Genomic DNA, 21,104 nt, shown 5'->3' on the forward strand with positions numbered 1-21,104 from the left:
AAACTTGAATGACCCACGACCCAAGAGACTCCCTCAGAACACGTAGAAATAATAAATAGTCCAATTTTCCTAAAACTTTCACTGATGTGTTCTACTAATGTTGCTGCTTTCACTCAATCTGTACAGCTCTTTGGGTTTTGGTTTCCTTTAACCCGTTGAGGACAAGCCCCGAGTATGCTTGGGCAGGTGTCTATGGGAGATGTGTGTTGTAGCAAAATCAGCTCATTCTCAATGAATTAAACCCACTATTTCTTGGTACTATTTGTTGCATTGAAGAGCAAAACAGAATTCTTAAAACTATTATTTCTTGGTACTTCGTGAACAGGCTGTATACGTGTGCCCCTCCCTGTGAACGTGAGACTTCAACCAAAATGTAAAATGTGAATGATACAACACAGCTTTGCTAGAACATAAGTCATGGCAGAGGTGACACACAGAATCATCTCACGGAAAGTAGGAAGTATCACAGACATCACCAAGCTTTGATGAACTCTCCTGCATTAGAATATCTGTGATAAGGATATATGAGGGTGAAGGCTGTCTATTTTTCTATTTTTGAGATATAGTCCTGAACATATTCCAAGTGGTTTCCCTCAAAAATATGACAGGGTGTGTCTAGACAATTAGGTTGAGCACAAAATACAGAGATTTCTGTGACTATGTACAGCATTATCATTTTTTTTTAAATGTGGAACACTAATGTGAATCATATTTGACATCGGCAAAGGTCATATTCATAGCAGTTTTCAGAATTCACATTAACATTGCTCATGTACAAATTCAATATCACATGACTAAATTGTGAGGAAAATCCTTGAAAAACCATTGCAAGAACTCTGAGTTAATGTCATTAAAAAAAAAAAAAAAAAAAAAAATGGCTTGTTGAACTAATTTCAACATCCCTCACACTAATTCTTGTTGCAACAGGTTTAAAAAAAAAGAAAAAAAAAGTTCAAATCAAGAGGAGAGAGCGAGCGGTACTGTTTCAACAGACACACACCAAACACCTTTTCCGGGCAGGTTTCCATAACAACCTACCCATTCATGCGTGAAAGGGGTGTGGTTACAATCCATGCACATGATTTGTCATTCTGTTTTGATTATCACACACAGTATGTGTATTGAGTGCATCAAAGGAATGTTACCATGAGAGCGTCTTAACAGAAGGGTTGTCAGGGTAATTACCCTAGCTGGTTAGGGCAGATTTTGCCAAACATTACAACAGACTTTGCCAAATGTTACAGCAGCATCCGAGCAACATGTTGCAGGGACTGTTTAATTAACAGGCAGGGTATAAAAAGATTGCCTAGACATTGTTGTGGTCATTCTAATTTGAAAGGCTGTGCTAAAATAGGGCTTTGGACACCCGTCACTATGAGGCTGAGCCATTAAAAGAAAAAAAAAGAAAAGAAAATGTATTAAGGCCCATTGTGTTAAAAACACCACACTTGACAGTACTTTAAAGGTATTGTTTACCACTGGGAGCAGTGATTTAAAAAAATTTCAAGTTATCAAATTTGATACATTATGTGTAGGTTAGTTGTATCACAAAACATCCAATCACATAATAAAAAATAGCAACAAAGCCTAAAATATAAGGATATAGGTCCTATATATCACTATTTTTCTCAATAAACCCTAACTGTTGACCATTTATTCTCGAAACAAATTTATCATAACTATTGTTCATATTTTGTATATTTAACAAAACTTAACATTGATTACACTGATAAACATTTTTACATCAGTTGTTTCTATCCCTACTTCAAATTGATAACTATTTTGAAGTATACTAAGCTGGGTTTTTGTTTCATCTGCAAATGACAAATAATGCCTTTAAAAGTGGCAATCCCACCTTCACAAATCTCACATTTTGCTGTGATGTGTGTGTGATTTCAGTGTGTTGTGGGTCTAAAACACCATCAAGATTTTGAAAGTATCAAGTGAGAAATACATCCAAAATATAATTTCAGGTTAGAATTTGACCCAGGCATTGCTCAATCTGCCAAATGCACTCTGCTGTTTCTTCCTGCCTTATCTTTTCATAAACTGGACATAATTAGTGCATGTTTTGGAGGTTTGTTGAAAATACTGATAATCTGCCTACAACTTAATAATACACTGTATGACTCTCTCCCCATGCTTTTGAAATTGCACTCTTCCATCAAACTGAAAATGGGACTATTTTCATCTCCATACGACAGCTGCTCTGTGGCTCTGAGGTTTGGCAGGGGAATAATAGGCATCCAATCTGCTTTTAAAATGTGTAGTTCAAGTAGCCCGCAGCAGCAGCACTTTTACCACATACTAGCAGCACCCGTGGAAATCCACGGGTCTGAGGGGTTTTATTTTTTTTTCTCATAATACGATTTTGCACATTTTTATTGAAGAAATAAAAAGAAAAGTCTTCTCATTCTTTCGTTAATTGTGCTGTCTTCTAAATGACCACCCTTCCCAGAAATTTTATAATACATTTTTGTAGTATATGCCAGGCGATCCGGTCCATTGGTAGGGATCATTCCCGCCACTACTTGCTTTTATTATAGAACTTGAGTTTCGAGGGGTTATTTGCACCCGTTGAAGTCCAACAGTTGTCTTGTTGCCCCTCACCCCTCCCCCCCCCCCTCACGCACACACACATTTCCACCTCCGCAGGGCAAAAAACAAAAACATTCAGGGAAAAATTACCAAAAACGCAAATGAGATTCCCCGAAAGTTCTGCCCACAGGTTGTTCCCGTCGAAACGGGAAGATATTAACACTATGACTTTGATTACCCCCTGCTCTTGCATCCACGCGGGCACCCGCGGGAATCCACGGCTGGTCTCAAGGCCTCGGTTTGTTTTGTGTGTTTTTTTTTCATGTTTCTTTTCCCCACGTTATGAGAGAAAAATAAGATATTTTCGTCTTCATAATTTTGCTCCCTCCTTTTTGTTTTTAATCACCAAAACTTGGCTTGATATATCATATTAATATAGAACTACATCTGCTTCAGATTGTACATTATCATAATTAATATTAGGCAGGGCTCGACACTAACGGTGGCCTGGTGGCCCGGGGCCACCAAAATTGAAAGTCGGGCCACCAAATTTCAAAAAAGGGGAAATTTGGTGGCCCGCCTCGGGCCACCAAATTTTTTTGAAAAGTACGTCAATTAATTCGTAACTTTTTGCGCCGGAAATTAGCAGTTATATTTGTTTAAAGGATGGATGAAAAGGACTGAATGAGTGCCTGAAAGTGAGTGTTGGAGTTTGTTGAGGTTTATTTATGAGTAGATGTATGTCCAACTTCCAATTCTTACTATGACTGGATAAAACTTAGATATTTGACTCATTAAAAAAAAACAGGACTTTTAATGTTTTTTTTACTGTTTCTTTTTTCGGGGCCACCAAATTTTTCTCTCGGGCCACCAAAAATTTGAAATTGAGGATTTTGGTGGCCCCATCGGGCCACCAAACAAAAAAGTTAGTGTCGAGCCCTGTATTAGGCCTACAATTATTGCTCCTATTATTGTTATTATTATATCATTATTATCATTATCCTTATCATTATTATTATTATTATTATCATCATCATCATCATTGTTATTATTTGGGGAGGGGGAGATCATAGTCATCAGGTTTAATAGGCACCCGTGGGAGTAGGTTCTCACGACCTCATATTTTTTTTCTTAAATATTTTTCCCATGTTATGGAAGAAAGAAGAATATATACATCACTGCATTCGTCTTCATTTGCTCCCTCTTTTTTTTTTGTCACCAAAACTTGGTTTGATAGACCATAGAACCACACATTCTATTTCCACTTGCAATTTTAAAAATAGGCGGTCGGCAAAGCGAGGTTTTCCTCTACGTCCGCTCATCTTATGAATATGTATGATTACAGCAGCTCTGTGCACAGTAAACGAATGGACACAGCTGCGCGTGTAATCCGATATGTAAGGGTACGATCGGCAAATATATTTAGCCGCGTCCTAAACAGTCTGCGTACAATGACACCGGACTTGAGAGCAAACGGCGAGCAAACTAAATGACGTACCTGAGCTGCATATAGTATTCTGCAGTTGTGCAAAATACAATTACATAACCAACGTTCGTTGTTTTCATTTGGGGACGCCAATAATGGCCAACTGTACGTAAATGCCCTTGTAGTCCATATCACGCACACACAGATTCGTGTAACCATCGTCAATACATTCAGTACACGTAACAGGCGGAGGCAAAGGTACATCACAGAACTATATACACACAGTGTAGAGTGTGTATAGAGTACTGCGAGGTACATTGTGTGTGTGCGTGCGCGTCCGCCGGAAGATGTCAGAGATTTCGCTGCACCATCATCTTTAGTATCCCCCAGTGTCTCTGCAAGCTAAAAGATGGAAGATCGAGAAAGCAGAAGGCCAGCACAGGTGCCGTGAATATTGAAACGCTCGGCTCTTTCGTCACGCACAAAAATGCATTATGCATGTAGCTAATTAATTTTTCTTTTTCGTCCTCGACGTCGACACGGAGGCGGAGAGGGGACGAAAGCCGCGCCATTCGATGTAGGATACTCTCCTGCGGCCGACGGCACCGGTCGCAACTGCCCGGAGCCAACGGCTCGGGAGGAGATAGAGAAACCAGCAACGCCGAAATAAAACAGGAAATACATAAGGCCGCGACAACAACAACAACTTCGAGTATTATAGTATAGGATACTTGAAGCCAAGCTCATGCACAGTGCAAAAATAAGAATATGGACTCCAACTCACTTAGAAACTAGATATATCGCTACGGCTACTGATATGCCTCCGCCATAATGCATGGTTCTCCTAATAGGTCTATAGTACAATGTCTTGACAATGTGTGATGACAGTTTCACACAATTGGCAAAATATTAAAATGACAGGTTTGACACAAATGTGCTGAAAGTTCACTTTCCTAGAACTAGGTTCAATTGGATGAATGATTAAAATGTCAGAGTGCAGGTATTTGGGGAACTGATGATTTTTACTTGACTTTTGACCCTTTTATAAGTTTATGCATTGAGTAATTTTCAAGGTATTGAGAAAAAGTATAATTTCAGTATCAAATGGGAAAATAGCATTATCTAAACCTGGCCTTTGACCTTTGACCTCACAGTTCCAAAGAGAATCACTGTTAGGTTGAACATGCATAAATATGTAAGTTTCATGATGATACCTTGAGTTACTTTCGAGATATGGAGGAAAAAGTGCAATTTAGCACTTTCACTTGACCTTTTACCTTTTGACCTTTGACCTTTTGGCAAGAAACTTCCCCAAAAATATATATTGGGTAATACATGCCATACATCAAGTTTAAAAAAAAAACAACCTTCAGGCATATTGCATTTTAAGGAAAGTAGTGATATTTTGAGGAGTTGACCTTGACCTTTGACCCCCCCTGACCTTTGACCCATGACCCCCAACTTCCTTAGATAATCACTGCCCATCGGTACAAGCATATATACTAAGTTCCATGAAGATACCTTGAACCATTTGCGAGATATGGAGAAAAACATGAAATTTCAATTTTTTTTTCTTCACAAAATAACCTATGACCTTTGACCTTTGACCCTGTGACCCTAAAATCCACACAAAGTATTATCCCCCAAGGATATACCCTCATACCAAGTTTGATGTAAAACCACCACACGGTTCTTGAGATATCGACAAAAACAAAACGGGACGGACGGACGTACGGACGGACGTACGGACGGATGTACGGACGTATGGACGGACGGACGGACGGACGGACGACCCGAAAACATAATGCCTCCGGCCACTTCGTTGCGGAGGCATAAAAAAGAACAGTGCCATGTCAATCAGCTGATGCAAAGCAAGGATTCTGACAAATCTGATGACTTTCATACTTCCACTTTTCTATATTTTTTTAAGCATTAAAACAAACATAAAATCTCAGTTAGGGTCTGCAGCAAATATATTGTGCATTATTCACCAGCACACAGAATCTCTGATGACTTATTAAAGAAACTTAAAAATATAGCTCAGTAACTGTTGCGACAACTGTTTTAAGATCAACATGCGGTGAAGGTCATGGAAGGTTGCAGTGTTATCAGTAATAGTAATATCAGAACTATAGTCACTCAGTTCTTCATTCAGAGTCCAACACTACACCATATAACTATGAAAAAATATATGACCAGAGTTTGGGCTATAATGTAGCACTTGCTGTGTTTCATGAATAATACAGTGCAGCTGATGAATCCATCATGCAGTACAAGTGTAAAGCAAGACTTCTCCCATGTTACTGTGTCATAACTATAAATGGCAGAGGCATTCCATATATCTGATATGTACATAACCCTTCTCACCTGTCTTAAATATACTGTAAAACGAGGAATGTTTGCATTCATTTTAATTTCGCGAATTTCGCCAGCGCCAAAATTCGCGAAATTAAAGTGCATGCGAAAGTTCTTGTCTACACTCTATGCATTGAATGCCAGTGATGGTTCGCGAAAATTTCATGTCGTGAAAAAGGCCGTCAGCCCCAAACTCGCGATAATTTCATGCCACGAACATATCATGTTTTACAGTAAATTATCTTCTCTCTCACATACATGTACACACACATGCACATGTGCTCCTGCACACATGTCACACCATACGCATCTATACAACAAATGCTGAATTGGTACTGTATCAGCCAAAATGCATGCCTTGTCCTTGTGTGTTTGCAGTCCACCAGCCTTGATGGACATAAATTATTCCTTCCCTCTCTCTCTCTCTCTTTCATCTATTCTCCTATTACCGTATATATCCATTCATCAATCTAACCATCCCTGCCTTCCCCTCTCCCATCCCACAGCTCCCTACTGCTAGAGTAAGGGGGTAAAAAATCAGTACATATGTCATTTTCCAAGAAACTGCCAGGGACCCTGAATCCCTTGATTGGATGGAGTGTGCATGAGACTCTAGAGGGAATGGAGGGCACATTGTAGAGGCTTTCTCCCTACTATGTGTGCATCCCAACATCACATTTGTCTTTTATTCCCCCCCTCCCCCTCCCCCCCCCCCCCCCCCCCCCCCCCCCCAGCCATGTGCATTTCATCAAGCAACTAATACAAGGGTCAAAATCCTGGATTATAACGTGGCTGCCAACCGTTACTACCCAGCTGGTCAAGATTCAATGTTTTCAACAACAACAACAGCAACACATAATTTTGCCTGCGAACAGATCTATGCATTGCACAGTTGTCCATCCTTCAAATGTCATCACTTTACACCTCTCAAAGTCAATGATTGTATGATTTGACAAATGAAAACTCCAATAAGATGACAGTATTTACTTTTGACAATGAAAACTCCAATAAGATGACAGTATTTTAAAGAAAAGTTGACTGATATACACCATCTATTTGTTTCTTATTTGTGTGTGTCCACTTTACAGTCATTCACAGTTTTGAACAGTTTCATATTATAAGGCCTGTGCCACTGGATAAATTCCAATCATTGCATTCAGAATTGAGTGTTTTTATATTGAACACTGAAAACTAATAATTGCTTCTACTAGATGAAAACAAGAAATAGTGTTATGCAGTGAATCCACATGGTTACCCTTTGCAACTTGTTCCCCTGATGTATGAAATGATACAAATAACCATCAATATTTAGTGGGATTTCCAGTTTGATTTTGGTAATGAATTCAACTGCAGGAAATTTTATTCTTACCAACAATTTATTCTGCTGTAGTAGTGACTTGGCAGCAACAATTTCTGGAAGGAAATGTATTATACACTATAAGCTGACAAAAGCGAAAGAACATGACCTTAAGTCGCATTTTCTCAAACGTTTTGCAGAACAAACAATTGGAAGAGCTATGAAACATCGCGTCTGTATAAGCTGTTATTTTTGGATACACATATTTTCGAGCATGACGAGGTCACAGACATTTTTGCGAGACATAATTTCGCGAATTGACACCAGGGCTATCGCAAGTGCACTATTACTTTAGTGTGTGGCGACATTTTCACACGTCGTTAAATTCATGATCCAACAGTGATTAGCGAAATTCGCGAAAATTAAACCCTTGCGAAAATAACAGCTTATACAGTATACCATAAGCACCTGACTTCCCAGTGTGGCATCTCCAGAAGACCTCTGAAAACTTTTGACAGAAATATTACATAATATGTACACATGAGATACACCAATGTGCATCACAGACTGCATGAAGACTGTTGCATGATTTGAATCTATGTACAACCAAATAAAAGAGAAATGATAGCCTCATATGAAGTATGGGCAAATTGAAGGAATCCCAATACAATTGAACAACAACAACAACAAAGATAGTAAAATCATCTACTATGAAAGTACAACGGGCAGAAAGAGTTGAAGTATCATTGCAGCTTCTCTGAGCAGGATCTTTTTTGTTGTGAAAGCAGGAAGTGTATCATAATTTCCTGATTATGACCAAGTGGGATGCCAATATTTCCGGTAGGTAAAAGATGATGTCAATATTTCCTGAGGGAAATAAAGACAAAAAAAGACAGACTGATGATTATTCATCAAAAACCAAAGTGAGGAAGTTGGGAAGCCAAGCAACCCTACATCATATTATTATGACACAAGGTTATATATTGTGTACTATTTATTCTGTTTCCACAGCACCAAGAGTACCTTTTGAGGTAGAATGAGCACTTTATAAGAGTCCGGTATTACTGTTGGTCCTGTTTTTATTACAATATACAGGGATGATATTGCAGTCTGTTGAAATTTTCAGGTGATTTTGATACATGGAAAAAGCAAAATGTGTATAGACTTGAGAAAAAAAAATCTGAAATCGGATTTAAATCTACAGAATATCATGCCTGAATATATCAATCTGAGAACATATGAAAAAAATATCCTGTATCAGGCAGGCTTAACATTAATGACATTTATTACAACTTAATTACAATGACTACATCACTTCAAAGTAAGTTTCATCTGTTCAAGCCCGCCACACACTCTACGACGCACGACTACATATGAATGACAGACTTTGGATCCGAAATAAATCACAACAGCCTCACAATAAACATGCTTGTTTATTTCAGATCTAATGTCTGTCAGTCATATAGTCATGAGTCGTATAGTGTGCGGCAGGTTTAAGAAGTTGAGAAACAGCTATAAAATAGTATATCAATAACAAATGACAGAAAAGCCATGATTTTGAGATTCAGTATATCTGATATGGCATCCTACACAAACATTCAACACCACTACATCAAGCAAACTTGAAGCAGCAGAATATGCCCACTGAAATTCTTATGATATCAGCAATAACATGCCTAGATGTCACCCCAGTGCAGGCAAGCAAACCCTCTACATCTGAAACATTCCTATCATTTGAGGCAGGTGCACCTCTGATATAGCATACAGTTGTAGATTGCAGTCCAACAGGACTTTCACACACTTCAACGATGCACTATCATATCTGCAAGACAGTCTAGCAAGCAATATTTGGTATGCCTTCAGCAATTAGGACCCAGCAATATGTGGCATGACAGGGTGGGCACAGGTAAAAGATGACTCGCAAAACATCTCTCTGTGCGCTGGAGAGAGGCCCAACCTTGCGTTTTATGATTCGCAGAAAAAAGTGCTGGTAGATCTCTCAGATCAAGCATTCATCAACATTTGGCCTGGACACCAGATACTGCATAAATACCACACTCGTGTGAGGATGACTAAAAGGGAAATACTACAGACATGAATGTCAATGCACACAGCTTATTCGAATGAAAATAAAGAATGAACGAAAGAGGTTATTAGAGCAAAGCGGTGAAGACGTACTACACCTATGAAAGATTTTTATCAGTTGTCTCCCTCTGTACAAATGTATGTGTAAGATCACAACTGCTGATCGACATTTAACAAACGTGTGGAAAAAAGGAACAGGCAGGATTCCAACCTGTCATCTACTGTTTCTGCTTTCAGGGCAGCGACACTACCACCAGGCTAGCCTTTGTAGTTGCCGGTAGTGACACAACGAACTTGGAACAAATACCCAGGCTCTGAAACTGATAAAACTGATAAAAATCTTTCATAGAATATGGAATTCAATGTTGCTGTTGTTGTTGTTGTTTTTTTTTTTTTTTGGTTATATATGGCCAAAGATGTCCCCCCCCCCCCCTCCCATATCAGTTTGCACTTTGCCCAAAGCACACATCACAATTACCATTATCACTAGAACTAAGTCCTCCATGTCTTACAGGGCAATGTATGCCAAGGAAAAATCTTATTTCAGGGACAAGCCAATACAAACACAATATACAGCATCACAGTTTGGAGGGAATCTGATAACCATGAAAGTTCTGACCATATACGAGTCGGCGAGTTATCTGACACATCACTCAATGAATACTTCATAATATTTAGCCGACTCAATTACCTGAGTGGGACAGTTACAGTTTATGATGCAAGCTTGTGACTTGCATTGTGCATGTAATTACACTTACTTTGAATTTCTGATAAGAAAACAAAAAGATTCTTAATCATTTTACTACAAAATTTGCATGCCTACAGTATACAGTGTATTCAGGGTACTTAATGCTACTATGCATTGTTTAATACCAGGGAAGTTCAATTCTTCATTTATATTCAAGAAAATCATTTTACTCTCACATGTATACAAAGAATATGAAATAGCATGTGTATGACATCAGGTGACTGAGATGTTTCAGACAGACCGAAATCTTTAAAAAAAAAAAAATCTAAAATTTGTTGAATGTCCTATTCTGTGTGAGGAGTCAGTGTCTCTTTGGTTTTTTACCAATGTCATCTGCCAAGGTAGAATTCTTGCTGCAGCGAATTTCTGCACAAAGCATACAAACCTGTGTCTTGCAATATAACATGTAGATCTCAGAGAGTAGAAAAGGAAATCTATGAAAAGACCTACATGTACACGTACTGTATATAGACTGTGGCAAAATGGTCAATGCTACTTGTTTCATTGACAAATTGTATGATATTGGTAACAATACAACATGGGCGTACATGTACTGCACTGTATATGAAGAAACAGACAGAAAGAGATCTACTTACATAAAGGGGGGGGGGGGGTGTCCACTGTAACATTAGTGTACATGTACACTGTATATGCCACGTGTGAGTACTCCAAACCACATGGAACCCTTATCCCCTTCCCCCCCCCCCCAAAAAAAAAAAAAGAACACTTGTAATAGATATACCTGCTGTACGGTAGACACATCATACATGTAGAACAGCCCTGGTGCAGGAAGTTGTTTATTCCAAACCTCATATGAATGACAATCACATCCACACTGCTTCGTGCTAAAAGACATCCAAACTACGCTCTAGTGTATGAGACACTGCTATCAAAAGAAATTTTAGTAGTGTTCTTCATGTCAGCTTGCATATATGCTTCCATTTTTTCTCTTTTGCTTGGGCTGAGGGGGTGTAGAATCCTACATGTATGTATGTTATGTACATCTTTTGTACCTTTTCGAACCCTTTTTTTGACTGACCATCACAGCAGAAATTGTAGTTTTGACACTGAATGTGACATGTTCGACAACAAATACCTGGAGCTATGGAATACCTTTTCATCTTTCTCCTCATACAGTAGGCCTATATAAAAAAATATATGTAGGCCTATAATAAACAAGGTAAACATACATTTTACCTGTATGCATCACGAACATACCTACATGTGTTCCTATTGAAACATCATGGGAAATATTGATGAAATTTTGTAAACTAAGAATAGGTGCAAAATTGATACTACCTTGTGGACAAGAAAAATTATTAGTTTGTAGCATGTGTTTGCAAGGCTACAAGAGTGTAACTACTAGTGTATTTTCAGTCTTCACACCAGGATCTTGTGTTCTACAAGTTCGAAAAGACGGAAAGGAAAAATATTGAAAAAAAAACGACAGCCACAAATATCAGAATCACAAAGCATAAAAGGATACTTGCCACAGAAAATCTTTGACATATCCTCAAAAATCAGAAGCCCCCTCTCAAATCTATGTATCTTTCAGAAGGCGTTCTGAAAGCTTAATGTACCGACCCACATGACTAAAATATGGCCCAGAGACTCACTTTCTTGGAAGCAGCGAGCATTAAGAGCTCACTCGCCATAATCTGCCTTTACGCTCGCAAGGCACCATCCTGTTATTAACAAAATACTCTAGGCAGAAGGCACAAGACACAGGAATCTACGGCCTCTAAACATGAACAGTCACTTCCAGATCCTGAGCAATTCAGAGCTCTACTTTCAGTCTCACACACAACATACATAAACAAATTGCCTTGTCTGAAGCCTGGGTTTTCCTGGAAGTCAAACACAATTCCAAGCCCCTCCAAAACCCCCCCCCCCGCCCCCCCCACACACTTTACAATAATGCTCGGTTTCGCTTGTGATTTATGTACCCAACCGTTGACTTGCCGCGCTAACTCTTTATGCAGACGTGGCCCATTCTAGATATTGACACATTTCTTCGTATTCATTGCTCTTTCATCCATAACGTACCTTCTTTACGTACATATGTAATACACCTTGATGAATGCAGTACGAAAACTGAAAAAATGCAAAGAAAAACTTGCAATCTTTGATGGATGTAGTTATCACTCTGCACTTTCAGACAAGACAAGTGTTCTACACTTGTACTTTGCATGCTGATGTTCTTGAAATAGATTGCACAGGTTGTGACTTCAGAAGTGTGATCAGTGTAACAATTAAACCACAAGAAAGAAAGAACAAGGCAATTGCCATGATGTGTCTCGCCCATTCGCGTAACAAGAAATTGTACGCGAATGGGATATAACAGATTAAAAAAGAAGAGATATAACAGATAAAAAAGAGATATAAAAAAGGTAAAAAATTTATGGCAAAAAAGAAACGTGCCATAAAAACTTAAAGGGGATGGCTAGTACACTGATCAGTGGGAATCAGCGGGAATGCTGGAGGATGATTGTTCCAATCCTTGTGGGATTCATTTAAGAGTACACTATATATCTATTCTTGTGTGAAAATTATTTGCTTCAGAATGGTCTCATATCCAAGTAATGTGCAGTTTAATGTTTCCAGGTAAGTGTCCCTGGTCAGTGACGGGGCATTAATCTGCACATTACTTGAATATGAGACCGTTCTGAAGCAAATAATTTTCACACAACAGTAGATATATAATGTACTTCTTAGATAAAATCCCACAAGGATTGGAACAATCATCCCTCAGCATTCCCACTGATTCCCACTGATCGCTTACTAGCCTTCCCCTTTAACATTAGGCCCCTTAAAGTTCGTTGACCCCTGCCTCTGACCTTTGACCTTGTGGTGATCATCCACTCCCCAAGGGACATCTACCATCCAAGTTTGGTCACAAACAGACCTACAATTGTTGTATGGATCAAAAGTTATGACCCATAATAGAAACGCGCCATAAAAAACTTAACATTGGGCTCTAAAAGTTTGTTGACCCCTGCTTGTGACCTTTGACCTTGTAATGATCATCCACTCCCCAAGGGACATCTACCATCCAAGTTTAGTCACAAATGGAGTTATGGATCAAAAGTTATGACCCATCATAGAAACGCGCCATAAAAACATAACATTGGGCTCTAAAAGTTCATTGACCCCTGCCCGTGACCTTTGACCTTGTCGTGATCATCCACTCCCCAAGGGACATCTACCATCCAAGTTTAGTCACAAATGGAGTTATGGATCAAAAGTTATGACCCATAATAGAAACGCGCCATAAAAACTTAACATTGGGCTTTAAAAGTTGTGTTGACCGCCTGCCTGTGAGCTTTGACCTTGAGGTGACCTTCATATATGCTAAAATGTGAAACTTTGTATAAGGCCAAAAAAAAAAAAATTGTTGCATTGGCGTAATCCGGCCCGACCCTAAAAATTCCGCCGACCCCATGTTTTTTTATTACTTATTTTTTTTGCTATCGATATCAAATATCTTGTTGATTGCGATCGCGATCGCATAAACCCGGAAGTGGAAACGGCTCTGGGGATATCGGATGTACGAGGGAGAGATCTAGCGCCTCGCATAAGCCTTCCTTGATCAGTACGTCATCTGTTTCCAACACGGACACGTACTCTAACAAGATTTATTCAGTGTATACGTAGCATTCAGACTGCGATGTATTGTGCCACAGTTTTGCCATAGGTTTCTTGTGTGTGGAGAACTTACACGAATCTGTATATGTGGGACTGTAATAGAGATCGCCGTGTGCGATGAAAAGATCGTACATATGGGTCAATTTGCATCTATCTTATCTAAGTCAAAATAGTAAAATATGAAGTGAAAACATTCAGGATAGGGATTTCAACATCTTTAAATTCTGTGAAGGGGTATAATTCCAGTAATATCGGCCTCATAAATGATTTGTAGAATAGATGAACACAGCACATTCGGTGCAGCAGTTGTAACTGTTTACTGAGCTGAGCACGAGTTTTACACGTAAAATGCAGGTAGCAAAAAAAAAAAAAAAAAAAAAAAAAATCCGCCCGACCGACCCTATTTGAAAATCTCATGTTACGCCAATGCAACAATTTTTTTTTTTTGGCCTAACCCCTCTTCCCTTGAAAGTTTGGCTGCAATTGAAGCCCAAGAGTAAAGAGTTATTGAAGTTTTTGTAGCGTTACGGACAGACGACGGACGGACGGACCGAGGGACGGATGGACGACGGACGGACAGACGCCGCGGGCAATCCCTTAGTCTCCCCATACCTCCGGTGGACTCGACAAAACACTACATTCCAATGAGCATTTTGGTTGTCAAGTACAATTTACTGGACATAAGTAAATGTAACTGACTGAATAAGACAGAACCAGGCTTGATTCTCTGTGGCATGTTAACTAAACATAAGGTATGTATGGTTCACTATTAAAAAAGCTTTTATTGGAAATCAAGAAAATGTTGCATTATTGCCTCCTGTGACAGTCATTAAAAAAAATATATGTACATAAATAGTCAAACCTGTCTATAGCGACCACCCAAGGGAGAACAACAAGAATGGCTGTTATAGACAAGTAGCTATTATAGACAAGCGGCCGCTGTAGACAGGCTACCCAACTTTTGTGTGCATTGCCTACTTGTACATACACGTGTACATCATTGTATAAGTTCTCACATGTACATGTACAGCTGTATGTGTACATGTATACGTACACTGTACGCACATGTGCGTTTCATGCATTGAACAATGACGGTGTTTATTAAATTGTAGCACAGTAGCATGTGTACAGTTGAGAAGAAAGCTCAACACTAGTGCATTAGCATGCCTGAATAAGTGGTGAATGCAGAGGTGGCAATCACTGAACGTTGTCCAGAAAGTCTGGCACGCTTCAAAGCAGAAAAACGCTAGATTATCAGCTCAGCTGCTACAATGTACCTGTGGCCGCTATAGGCAGGTTAAAATCTACTGCGGGAAACAAAATTTGTGGCCACTGGCCGCGTTAGACAGGTGACCGATTGTGTATATGTACACAATCTTTAACAGGGCCTCTCTCGGGGGGGATTTTTCACAGTGGCCGCTAAGGCAGGTTGGACAGTAGTATACACGTATATATAATGTGCTTTCTTCAGGCTAATGATACCTCGGTTTAGGTCACTACTGTTCTTTCAGTTTTCTAATTGGAGTGCATAAACAACAGCAACAACACAGTAAACACAATTAATCTTGTCACTTGCAGTGCAAGAAACTTCAGAACTTAATGTACGTCTACTGCAGGTAGGAGAAAGTACAAATAAATGATACATGTATGTTGCCAATTTGATTCACACAGCATTGTGTGTCTTTCCACCATTTGTAGAGGAAGCAGATCAAAGATTAAAACTAGAGAAGCACTCTAAGAGCGCAGACCTCCGCCAAGCAAGCAGCTTATTTCCACCACTTATCTTGTTCTTCAATAGAGATATCAGTGATTTCCATCCATACATACAGTTGTACTTATGTGCTTAAAGGTCCTGTTTACCTTTGGGAGCAGTGATTTAAAAAATGTTCAAGATATCACTTTTGATGCAGATGTGTAGGTCAGTTGTATCACAAAACACCCTACCATATAACATTTTTGCAATAAAGCCTAAAACATAAGGAGATATCACTATTTTTATTATTAAACCATAACTGTAGATGGTTTATTCTGGAAACATTTTTGTTATAATATTGTTCACGTTTTGTACATTTATCAATAATTATACGGATTCAAATTCTTACATTGGTTGTTTCTATAAAATTGTATGCCAAACTCACATTTTAGAACTATTTTAAAGCACTAATGCTGGATTTTGTTTCATCTGCAAATGGTAAATTATACCTTTAAAGTCGCTCGATTTCCCAATATAGAAGCCTTTGTTACATCATAAACCCTCAGCAGCATGGTGCGCCTCGCCCTAGCAGAAACTAGAGCATGCACTTTAGTGCGCGCATGCAAACCTCAAATACGCGCAGCCTGAACTCCCAAGTTCATTGACCCTACCTGCCAAAATATCAAATATCTTTCATAAATTCAAAAAAAATTATCGGATAACTACCAAAATTTAATCATCTGTTACACTGTACTTGTATCATTCTCAAACTTTCCTGTAAGTTTCATCCAAATCCGTTCACTAATTTTTTTGTTATTTTGCACATGGACAAACTAACTAACTAACAAACAAACAGTAACAAAAACATACACTTGTAGCCACCCCCCTTGGCAGAGGTAAAAAAATCTACACATATCTTCACTAAAAAATGATTTTTTTAGCTCCCACTATATGTATACAGCTGTACAATGTAGGCCTCCCTATACAGAATGTCCATTGCAACAAAAAGGTATACCAGTATTTCATCAAGTATGTTTCATTTGATTTACTACAGATACTTACAGTAAAATGAGGAATGTTCACATGCATTTAAATTTCGCAAATTTCGCGAATTTTGTGAGCGCGAAGATTCGCGAAATCAAAATGCACACAAGAGTTCTTGTCTACACTGTCTATACTGTACGCATTGAATGCCAGTGGCAATTCGCAAAAATTTAATGCCGCGAAAGAGGCAGTCGCCTCCAATTCGCGAAAATTTCATGTCGCAAATATATCATGTTTGACAGTAATCAACACATTCAAAGAGGACATTCTTCCTTCAAAGGCACGAAAGCATGTCTCCTGCTATAACAGGGAAATGGATCTAGTTGACATGTCTGAATAGACCCAATGCTTAGGATACTAGTACTCAAGCAGCTGATGATATCAAGGTCAAATGCTGTAAATTACATCAATGCTACTCAGTGACTTAAGACACTGCCACTATGACATCAACAGTACAATGTATGTAACAGTGATACACATGATACATGTAGCTAGAAATTTGTATCATACTATGAATCATGAATTAATGTTTGTATTTTTTTTTGCAGAGATTTCCATGAGAAAACTTAAAGATCAGACTCCTTATATTCAGATTTTGCTTTTCCAATTTTTGCTACAACTGTGAGAATGCATCTCCAACAGGTACAATTTACATACATTTGTACAGCCAAGGTGGTATTGCAAAACCTGTTACAAGTTATAATGTAGTTTATTGCATCTTGTTCTCAGTTGAACTCAATACTGATTCTATACCCAGGATAAAGCAACACATCTTGGGACTGTGCATTGCTGCACATGTACTGGCATTCAAGACATCCACTAGTTTCTCTTTCATATCAGTATGTACTGTATGCATGACAAATATGACCAAACCTGATAATATTGGATTGTACACACTAAGGGCACACATACAGTGTACATTAACAGCTTCTTACATTAGTGCATAGTATAGCCTTTCAACTGCATTACACACTTGCATTTCATCAGTATACAACACTGGTTTGAAATAAAACACTGGTTTGAATATCAAAATATGTAACAATTTTACATTCTCATTGAATGGGCGAGATGATGGTGTGGATGAATAATACAAGGAACTGAAAACAAATTTGAACCTGGAGTATGAGCACTCTGAGAGAGCAGACCTCTGCCAAGCAGCCATGATTTAAATATTGTCATTTTGTACCAGTCTCCTCAATACAAGCATAGCTTACAGAGACTCCAACCCGAAGCACCTTCTGATCTGGAGATTCTCCCGCCTGAAACCCCTAGCAAACGGGAAACTCCAACTTGATGTGTGTGAAGCGCGAAGTTCCTAGGGTTCTAGATGCTCTCTGGTGCTATCTAAGGCTTATTTTTTCAACATATGATAGAAACAAGTAAGAAATCCTTTCCAACGGGAGACAAAGAGCCAGGGCGGGAGAAATTAAATCTCAAGTGGGAGAATGGGAGATTTTGCAAAAATTGGTTTTCGGCGGGAGATCTCCCGTCGAAAACGGGAGAGTTGGAGTCTCTGAGCTTATTTTATGTCCTCTTATCTCCAGGCCTTCTGGTCTTTGACCTGTGACTGCCAAATTAAATTGTATCTTTCTTACATTATTATTAACACACAATGCAAGTTTGGTGAAAATCTGATCATCCATTCTTGAGTTAATGGGAAATCAAACTATTTCATAAATATCCTTCATGAAACCTTTTTTATGAACTTTGACCTCACGGCCCCAAATTAAACAGTTTCTTTCTTACCTCATAATAAACACACCCTGCAAGTTTGGTAAAAATCAAATCTTCTGTTCTAGAGTTATTGGTAGATTAAGCTTATTTTTTTGTTCTAAAGTTGTGACCCCTAAGACCATTGACCTCATGACCCAAAATGTAATTGTTTCTAGCATTCCTCACTATGAACACACCCTGCAAATTTCATGACATTATTTCATCCATTCCCAAGGTATCTTGTACACAAACAGGCAGACAAACAAACTGACAGACCAACATTTAAGTGTGCCCTACCCCCCCCCCCCCCCCTTCCCAGTTGTACACAATATGCATATTTTAAGTATTGTCCTTGGCAGATGCCACATTATCACATGTCCATGTCTAGTACCCCACTTTTACACAATATCGGCTGAAGAGCGCTCCAGAAGCATAGTTTCGACTTACAGTATGCCCATCTGTATCTGTTCATAGAAGGCGTGTCCTCATCAGCACAAAGTTAAAACTAGCGAGATATTTTACAGTTTGGGAAAAAAGCCCGATATTGCGAATGTGCTTCTTCTTCAGTTCGAAACAACCCACTTGGAAAAATTAGCTCGAAATTTGATGCATGCATACTTTGCATCACTACTCTGCTTAGCATACTGTTCAAAAGTGGATATTTCCGCCCACTGAGCTTTCAAATCCTTTATCTTACTCTGACTTGTTGGGCCGTCTTTGTCACGCCATATGTTGCAAGCTTGTAGCACAGACTTTCATGATATCTTTTTTCCCTGCGTTCTCGTACTCACGATTTACTCAAATACAGCATCTTCTCTCCACAGGGATATCGATAATGCTACAAGTTTGTTCTTCTGTCCAGTGAGACATCTTATGTAATTAATAATTCACAGAATTAAAACGTGTTGTAAATACAAAGTCTGCAAGAATCTTCAACTTACACGCAAATGCACAGTGACTTATGACATGAACAAACAAGGACAAAACAGCCAGCATGCATGATACACGTGATCCTTGAATTCGCTAAATGTTGTTTACAAAATACACTGTGTGTGTGTGTAAGTGCACAGTGATTAGCTTCAAGTATTTTACGTGAACTTTCCTCAGCCATCTGGCGGAGCTGAAGTTTCAGCTCAGCTCAGCCCACGGTTTAAAAGTGGTTTCCCCAGTATGCCAGGATGAAGGAATTTTGGGCTGATGGAGACACAACCCGAACAGCGTGCAATTTCATGACCGAGACAAAGATTTGAGGACAATTTTCCAAATAAAAAAAATATTATGCTATATTGTGCCTTCATTGCACAAATTGGAGGTTAATTTGACATCAGGCTAATTTCCCAAAAATAAAAGTGTTTCTTAAGTCTATTAACTCCAGTCTGATAAAGGCAGGTCTATACTTGAATTCACTGTTTGAATCACTTAAAACACTCAGCAGCCTTGAAATGGAGAGACAGCAAGCATTTCAATGCGTACATACAGTAACTTTATGAACAAAACACTGGGCCCCTTTGACCAGTATGAACATATTACACTACGGTACCAACGACAACTGTTGAGTGCACCACCTAGATCAATCTCATTGAAATAGTCAAAAGTCTGCATTGCATAAAGTTATTACTCCTTACCCTAGTTGAAAAAGGACTTCTCTCCATCCCCTTTCACCCTCCCCCCCCCAAAAAAAAAAAAAAAAAAAAATATCAGACAGAAGATCATTATTCTTATCTATTCAAAGCAATATTCTTAGGATATGTGTACCTTTGTAGTGGGAAGAATATGAATGCTCCGTACAATAAGTCTGATATTCCTAGAAAGAGGATGGCCTTTTCACCAGAAGCAATGAAATCTAGCCCAGTATTCAAGGCTTTCACAGCGGCATCATAACGACCAATGATATTTCCTTACCTGCACAACCAGCAAATCTGTATCCCCCCCCCCCCCCCACTTCGATTAACCCTTTCTGTGTTTAAATGGGTCAGCTTTCTTGAACACCTTGCTAAGTGTGCATTTATGCTCAATTTGCAACTTATACTGCAGGCAGCATCAGCATTTGAAACACTGATCCAAAATGCCATTAGCATAGGGGGACTTTTCAATGCTATTTTTTTCGGGTTTGAGAAAAAGCCAATTTTGCGATCATGAACTGCCCACTTTGAAACACTAAGTAGTGCAAAGCAAGAAATTTCCATGGCATGAAATTTTCACCAATCGGAGCTGGCGGCAATTTTCACGGCATGAAATTTTCACAAATTGTATCAGGGAGGTTCTTTTCCCACCTCCCTGATCGTACCCAGCATTCAACACATATGGTGTAGACAAGAATTCTTGTGCCAATTTCAGTTTCACAAATCTTGACTCCTGTGAAATTCACAAAATTAAAGGCACTGTCTACCATTGGGGGCAATGCTGTAGACTTTGTTGTAGAAAGCCTCATGATTTACAACACTTGATTACACAGGAACTTCAAGCTAGTTAAAAGTCTACAGAAATAGACTGAAGTTTTACAAGCACAACAGTGCAGATTTTATCAAAATTTGATTAATTTTATGACCTCTTGTCTACT

The 21,104-nt window shown here is 38.9% G+C and overlaps 1 protein-coding gene across 2 annotated transcripts in view; it reads right to left on the minus strand.

The window, feature by feature from the left end:
- The window catches only part of LOC139713680 (tyrosine-protein phosphatase non-receptor type 1-like), a 92,017-nt gene that overhangs the window by 67,702 nt on the left and 3,211 nt on the right, over positions 1-21,104 (minus strand). The gene's annotated exons all lie outside the window — the stretch shown is intronic.

The sequence above is a fragment of the Diadema antillarum genome, unplaced genomic scaffold (genome assembly GCF_040938485.1).
Source record: "Diadema antillarum isolate AM-2024a unplaced genomic scaffold, OU_Dant_1.0 seq00002031_RagTag, whole genome shotgun sequence".
Taxonomy (NCBI): Eukaryota; Metazoa; Echinodermata; class Echinoidea; order Diadematoida; family Diadematidae; genus Diadema; species Diadema antillarum.